The sequence below is a fragment of the Gossypium raimondii genome, chromosome 8, assembly GCF_025698545.1.
Source record: "Gossypium raimondii isolate GPD5lz chromosome 8, ASM2569854v1, whole genome shotgun sequence".
Lineage (NCBI taxonomy): Eukaryota > Viridiplantae > Streptophyta > Magnoliopsida > Malvales > Malvaceae > Gossypium > Gossypium raimondii.
Window position 1 is genome coordinate 10496927 of NC_068572.1, and position 8168 is coordinate 10505094.

General features: G+C 33.5%; 1 long non-coding RNA gene across 1 annotated transcript; it reads left to right on the plus strand.

Annotated features, from left to right (window-relative positions):
• Positions 1–2395: 2395 nt before the first annotated feature.
• On the plus strand, positions 2396–4919 carry LOC105790766 (uncharacterized). Its single transcript, XR_001132587.2, has 3 exons — positions 2396–2536; positions 3750–4059; positions 4128–4919. It is a non-coding gene; the product is annotated as an uncharacterized LOC105790766 (long non-coding RNA).
• The last annotated feature ends 3249 nt before the right edge of the window (positions 4920–8168 follow it).

Sequence of the window (8168 nt, forward strand, 5' to 3'; positions counted from 1 at the left end):
AATTTCGCTAGACAAATGCAGATGTAACTGTGTTAACGCCTTTCGATCATTGCGCTTCTTCTCTTCCTCCGTCAATGTTGAAGGCATCTTATCTACCCCTAGCAAGGCTTCCTCTAAGTCTATCTATGCAACAATTGCCTGCATCTTTATCTGCCACAACGTGAATCTGGTGTTGCGATCCAACAGCAGAATTTCATACTTCAAAGACGTCATTACCGTGATTGGGATGAACAACCCGAAAGCTCTGATACCAATTTGTAAAAATAACTATCGATAATGACAATATATCGTAAAGAAAATAGAAATGAAAAAAATAAAGAACACAGAGATTTTACGTGGAAACCCTTTCGAGAAAAAAACCACGGACAGAGGAGAAGAAAATTTACTATGTTGAATTCAATTTTTTTTTTACAAGAGGAGTAGACTATATCTATTTATAAGCTTGTAAAACCTTATTCTAATAGGAGTGAAACTCCTTATTCTAATCAATATCAAATAGATGGAGTTTAATAAGATTTAAAAACCTTATTCTAAAATAAAATAAAATAAAATAAAAGAAGTATAATTCTATATGGATTTTACTTTTATTTTATTTTACCACCGTATTTTATTTAAATAATGATTTGGGTCACTTAATTCTAACAAATATTATATATAAATATTTAGCCTATAGGCCTTAAGCCTATAAATAATATATATATATAAAGAAAAATATATCAAAAATATTAGTTGACGTATTATATATAAAAAGTTATTAATTCCAAATATTTTTAATATAATGATATATATAATATATATTTTATTTCATAATTATATATTTATTATTTGATTTTATGAATAAAAAGTTATTAATTAAAATATGAATTAAAATAAAAATTTGAAAATAAGACATTTATTAATTAAAAATTGAAACAATATGAAATAAAAATTACAAATATGTTTAGAAAAGAGAATTGAACCTAGGTCTTAAAGATGAAAGCTTTATTGTTTAACCATTTAACTAATGAAGCTAATATGTTAAAAACATTCATTAAAAAACTTAAAGCAATATGAAGTAAAAAAATATAAATGTGAGTGAAAGAAAAATCAAACCTAGGACTTAAAACAAAACCACCAGCATTTAACCATCCAATCAAAAAAACTAATTGTAATTAAAAAAAGTCAAAAATTGCAATTCAAAGAAAAAACGCGCCTAGCTGAACTCGTTTGTACACACTCTCTCAAAAAATGGCCTATTTCCCTAATTAAAGTTAAAATCAGCCTAAATGCCTAATTAAAGAATAAGATTGGCCTATAGGCCTTATTTAGCCCTTGTATGTACATTTATAAAAAGAGAAAAAAAAGTAACTACTTAAATATTCACCCAAAATTTAACACGATCCTGTTTTGGTTGTTCAGATATTTATTTATTAATTTAGTCACTTTCATCAGCTTAATTTTAGTTGTTTAGTCACTCCATCGCTAAAATGTTTTGTTCAATAGACGAAAATGTTGATGTGGCATTCTTTTGAGTGGTACAATAATTTTAGCCATTAACATTTTACACAATCTATCAATTTGGTTTTAATTCTAAAAAATTTAACAAATTTACCCCTTTGTTTTACATAAAAATACATGGAACTAACTAAGTTGCAATTTTTTGTGGCATCATCACACCCTGAAGATGTTGGAGTTTAAGCAGGACCATCCGGGAAAACTACTACGAATGGAGCTGTTAGGAAGGACACTTCCAACTCTTCCATTGATGATGATGATGTTGATCCCAACACCTCTCATGACAAAAGGAAAGGGCTTGCAAGTTCATATACCTCCCGCAATAAGGGGAAAGGTTCTGCCATAGGATAGATTTTTTGTAAAAAAAATTCTTAATTTGCTTGTAATTTCTCCCTTTTGCACATCATTCCATTTTTAATTAAATATATACAATTTTCTTCAATCTTTGTGTTTTTGCCTTGATCTTTTTATTTCATAATGCTTGTTGATGTCATGATATCGTATTAATTGGAAACTGATATCCGAAAGGTGTCTTCTATTTCTGGATAGTCTTTCCTGTTGTGAAGTAGTGGGTGTATAACTCTTGTACTTGATTAATTTTAACCGTTAATATAATGGATAGTTTACATCTAGGTGTCTTGTTGTCTTCATTTGTTTTCTTGGGAGGATCAACTTTTGGCAAATGGATTTTCAGAAAATTGAAGCTTATTTCATAAGTCTTTTGGAAGGACATTAGGTACATTCAGGAGCACTTAATTCAAGGCCTGGCAATGGCTTTTGGGGAAGTGGTACCAATTATGGTGCTTTACTTGGAATGTCTCTTTTGGCCATGCATCACTCCTATATTGATGGTGTTGGGACATCATTTATTTCACTGAAACGCGTTATTTGGAGTGAGGTCTATAAAATCCCTTATCTTCTTCCTCATCATCTATTTATTTCTGTGTTGTTATTTTGTTGCTTTGTTATCACTGTTCTTTTTTCTCGAGTCCTCTTGACTTTGCATCGTTTCCTTTCTTCTTCGTTCAAGTTTATTCTCAGGGTAAGAGTCTTTCTTTTCTTGTTTTTGCTTTCTTGTTTGCGATGTTTTCTTTTGAAACTCAATCCAATTTATCGGAAGTTTCTTGATCCCCGATGACCAAAAACTGTGGGGGTGAAACAAGTTCTTCTAGAGGCGTTGGTTGTGGTAAGGTAGGGAATCCTACTTAAACGATGTGGGAAGTTGTGCCTAGCAGATGTTTCCGATGTACCACCACCTCCAACAAATCTAAGGCAATGTTGTTGGCTAGAGGGCTACGCCACAAGATGGTCATGTATGGGATATCTTGAGTGGAGGAGAGAAATAATCTTAATAAAACCTACAAAAATCTTTCGTGGTTCTTGTTCCCTTTGTATGCCTTAGAAGGGTGTCTTACCCTTCCATTGCACCCTTTCGTGAGAGAGGTGTTGAATTTTTATAAAATAATTCCTAAGTAGCTATACGTAACCTTCTGGTGGTTGTTAACTAGTTTTATCGTCTTATGTCAAAAAAGAGGGAAAAATCTAAAACTCCGAAACTTAAGGTTTTTTAGAACTTGTATCAACTATTCAAGTGGAATCACGTCTTGTATGGGAAAATGAGAAACATAGGGATTAATTGTTGCAATTATGTTATTGTTCAACTAAACTTTAAAGATGATTTTGGTTTCCCTATTGAATGGCTTTTACCTTCTAGAGATATCTACAACTTCAAACCTTCTTTAGCCAATGATCTGAAGGCTCAAAAGCAATTCAAGATTACCAATCAGAAGGGCTTGCTTGTTGTTCCCTAAAACATCTCTTTTCAGAAGGTCTTCAAGTATTTTATTTTTAATATGAGAGATTGTGGGTACATTGATAAAGATCTTGTGAAAGGGTTTGATCCAAGAGAGCATTGGAGACCTCGAGCTGAATCATTTCCCTTTAATAGTGATGCCCTATAGCCCAAATGCTAACAGGGAGGGTTTCAAAGCTTTGGAACCACTTGGTGGCTATAGGAGCTCATCTTGACTGGAAATAGCCCGCGGCTAAATTAGTTGCGATGGATCCATTGCCTTTCTTTCGCCCGAGTGAAAATCCTTACAGAACCATTTGAATTTGGACAAAACAATTTTTTAAGGAGACTACCTACATTTTTCTTCCTGCTTGCTTAGAGAGGAGAAGACGCAATAAGAGATCTTCTTATTTCGATTCTTGTTAAGTTATTAATTTATTTTTAACTTCTTTTATTTTTGCAGGACCACTCATGGACAATGAAGCAGTTCAGCGGAAGGTCGATGTTGTGGAAGAATATGTTAAAATGAGTAGTCACGTCTCTTCTTTTTAAGGATCTTACTATTAAGGCTGACCTTCAAAATGATAGTGATAATAACAACTTCATTCATTACCTCACAATTACTGTGGGTTTGGCCATCCTTCCGTTTACTACAGATGCTTCACCTTCTTAGGCCACTGCTGCTACTGCTGATAACCCCTTTATTGTTGGGGGTTATTCTTTTCCTCATCTTCTTACCATTGTGTTTCCATTCACTATCTCTAATACTCTAGGTAATTTTATGAGCTTTGTTGGTTTAGTTAAGTTGTGTTTATAATGCTAAAATTGACTGTTTGTATAGGGTCTATAGATCCGATGGTGATTTTGAAGTTGGCTCATGATCGTGTGGCTCAAGGGAAGTTAGCCCTTCAGACAGATCAAAGTAAAGTGGAAGGTGCTACCAAATATTCAAAGGAGGAGAAGGGCAACCAAATATTCAAAGGAGGAAAAGAAAAAGGTTGTTGTTAAAGATAAAAGACTGTCTCTGCCTTGAATGGAAAACCAAAGGACCTGATCGATGAAGTGCAAGTTCTGAAAAATCAACTAGATGCGACGAAGAAGATAGAAATAAAAAGCTTTCGGTTAAGGGAAAGGGTCAGGAAATTGGAGGATAAACTAAGGAAAATGATTCTTGTGCCATGGATGAAGCTTTTTTAGCTTTAGCTTAGAAGGAGGTGTTATATTCCTTTTAGGACCAACTAATACTGGCCCTTTAGGTTGTTTATAGCCCATTCAACTTCCGTCGTGTGAACAAAACACCTCTTTTAGAGGAGGACTTCGAAGCAATGGATTTTGACCTACACAATCCAGATCTTGAGGATGAGAATTAGCAAGAACTTCAAGATAGGCTTCTAAATCCTTTGACTACTCCTCCCAATGAGACCTCTACTGCAACAATAGTAGGTGGCACTTCTGCAGAAGGTGACCAACCTGATAATAAAGCAAATTGTGGTGTCCTGGAAGGTGTTGATCCTCCTACTTCTTCAAAAAAATATTGTTAACCCCTCTAGAGGGTAATACTTGTAATGTTGGGCCTGATGCCTTTATTAATGTAAATGAGTAATTTTTGCAATAATTTTTTTTTATTCCTTTACTTTACTTTGTTGCTTTTTCTTATCTTTAGCCATACTTTTTTAACCTCAAGCAAACTGAATGAAATTACAACCTTTCATTACTTAAACTTTGCCTTGTTGGCTTAGCAAAACTTGTCAAACTATTAAATTTAAAAAAAAAGAATGTGCTACATCATTTTGATTTTTCACGTATCAGAATGTGTAGATTACTCTGAAGACTTTGCATTTGTTTCTTATTTTTTCTTGATGAAAACTTGTTATGATTATTTGTGCTAAGTAGGATTCACTGAATGACCATATCAATAGATTATGTTGTGGACTTTTGAAGTTGTACGATAAATATGACTTGTTCGACTATTTTACATTATGGATATATTGTAGAAATCCATTGAAAATCATGCTTCTACAAATGGGGAATGCTTACGAGGGGGTTTACTTCTACACACGGGGAAAGGCTTACGGAAGGTCATGCTCCCAATGCATGGGGACAGTGATCTACCGTAATTCTATGTAGCAAATTAAACTAGTTTTTGCACTTGAAGAGCTTAAATACGAGTATTTTCATTATGTTTTAATTAAGTTTTCATAGTTTAGTCTAAATTTAATAAAAAGTGTATCATGAGTTTTTTATTAACCTTAGGGGACGAATGAAGTCTAAAGGTGAGCTAATATACTTAGTGAGTGTGCAGGAGACCATCAGAGGGCGTACAAACTCAATACCAGTTATTGTGTTGCAACACAAGAAGTTTGATGTCGCAACATAAGGAGCAGAATACAAGAATTTAGAGACTACCTTCGGTGCCGTGACATAGCCTATGGATGTCACGACACATCCTTTAAGCTACCTTGAATCTAAGCATACTGCCTTCGATGTCTCGACACATGCACTAGGGTGTTTTGGTCTGCACAATCAAATATTTCACACGAGAGTGTCAACTCACCTAGGGTTGAAGACGACGACAACCCTAAATCTATAAATAGGTTCATTTAGCACTTGTTATGGACAGCTTTCAGACTTGAGAATTTTCTTTGCAGTTTCCATTTTTAGTTTTTCCATTTTCTTAGGCTTTAGGTTATTTCTAGTTTTTCTATTTACGTTCGTCGAGAGATCTAATCTATAGACTCGGTCAACTCTTTGTAAATTCTGTGCTTCACTCAATATATTTCAAGATTCTCTTAAACATTTTCTCTTGAATTCATTATTTATGTTTATCTTTAGCATCAAGCTTATTGTGTTCATGAGATCCATGAGGAACTAATCCTTTTATGGGGGATTAATGAGTGGAGGTTTGATTAACTGATTTCTATGTAGGGTTTCCTTAGCAGATCAGTTGTTTGAGAGAGGAAGAACTTAAACCCTAGGCTTGACGACCTTAGGAAGTCATTTAGGTAGGAATTAACCCAAAATTGATATATCTATCTGTAAACACCTTAGCCCCAAACCAATCTAGACTGTGAGATCAAGAGATAAGTAGTTCTTACTGACTCATTAGTTTAGTGGAAGATCGAGAGATCCTTTTAGGTTAATGACTAGTTGATTGAATAGGAACTCGAAACATGAATTAGTTATCACCACCAAAGCAAGCTAATCACCCATAGTTAGATCAAGTCTCTTTATTTATGCTATTCTCTTTATTATTACAAAAAAAACCCTAAAAAATCTCTCTTTATATTTATTCGTAATATATAAAGAGCTAATTAGATCTAGTTGTGTTGAAGTTAGGATTAATTTAGTGCTAGCCTCCCTTGGGTATGATCCTTGGAGTACTAACTTACTTCATTGTAACTATATTACAACCTGACCCATATACTTGCGGACACCACTTATTTCATATCTTTTGTGCAAGATTCTTACTCTGGACGTTGGTACATTTGGAGGCGGTCAAGTTGTTGACATCGTTGCTTGGGAGGCAACGCTACAAAATTGATTTTAATTTTTATGTGCTAATAGAATAATTAGAAAATTTATAAATTATAGATATGATTTTCAATACTTTGTATTTATTTTTTCATTTTACAGTACTAACATTTTTCTTTTCTTCAAGGAATTCCCAGTATACACACTTGAAAAGAGGAAAGATTCTTGCAAGAATAGATACCAAAACCAATCATGGACAAATTCAATTACATGTGGTTCAATGATGAAATAGATTATGATGATGAAATTTTTGAAGAATGCGTCTATGAAGAATGGGAAATTTAGGAAAACCAAAGGCTATTGATGCTAGAATTAAGCCAACTCTGAGGTGAAGTCTTGAAAAATCTACAAGCTTGTGACAAGAGCACAGATATAAATATAATCTATCACTAGTCAGAACAAACTCAGGGTGCAAGCAAAGGTAAAGAGGAAAATTCAACAGCAAGAGTACTTGGGGAAGGTGAAATTTTAAGTAGCCAAGAAACCCTAAGCTAGGAGAATAATCAAAAGGAACCCAGTGAGTTCGAAGAAGAAAAAGGTATCCAACGTGAAACAGAGTCAACAGTGGAATTGACAATTGATTCAAATACGAAATTTACTCTCTTGAAAACATCAGTTTCATAAAAATTAGAGGATAAACCACATCAAGGTTTAGATTATGAGGTAAGTGTCCCAACTCTACTTCAAACATTCTACGAGATGTTAACTTTTATGGAACCAATAGAGGAATCACGAAAGCTTACCTAACAAGTTATTGGGCGTTCTTTTAATGGTTTCAGTACTTGCGGGATTATTAACAGTACCATTTTTGGAAAATGTTAATAAATTCCAAAATCCATTTCGTCATCCAGTAGCGACAACCGTTTTTTTAATTGGTACTGTAGTAGCCCTTTGGTCGCTGTTAAAAAAATGAGAATTGTAAAAAAGAAGACCTATTTGACATGGATAAATTTTGTAAAACAATCATCTTTAATTACGTACCTAAAAAATTTAGAGATACAAGTAGTTTCACAATATTAATCAAGCTAAGGACCATGTATATTGATAAAGTTTCAACTTAGAAGTAACTTCTAATCAATTTACTCTACCAATAACTAAGAAACTAGAGTTACGAAATTTAGAAAGCACTCATGTCTTATCAGAACCTTATGATAAAATTGGCACTTGACTAATTAAAATGACAGAAGAGGGCTTAATCGAACAATGTAAGTATAAGATGTGGGATAAATATATGACTCTAGATTATGAGGTAAACTTTGAAAGATCCATGGTACTGGAAGAATCTTTTGTAAGTCTTACAATGACTATTAATAAATTTAAGAATAGGGAAATTAAAGGAGAAAGGGAAACA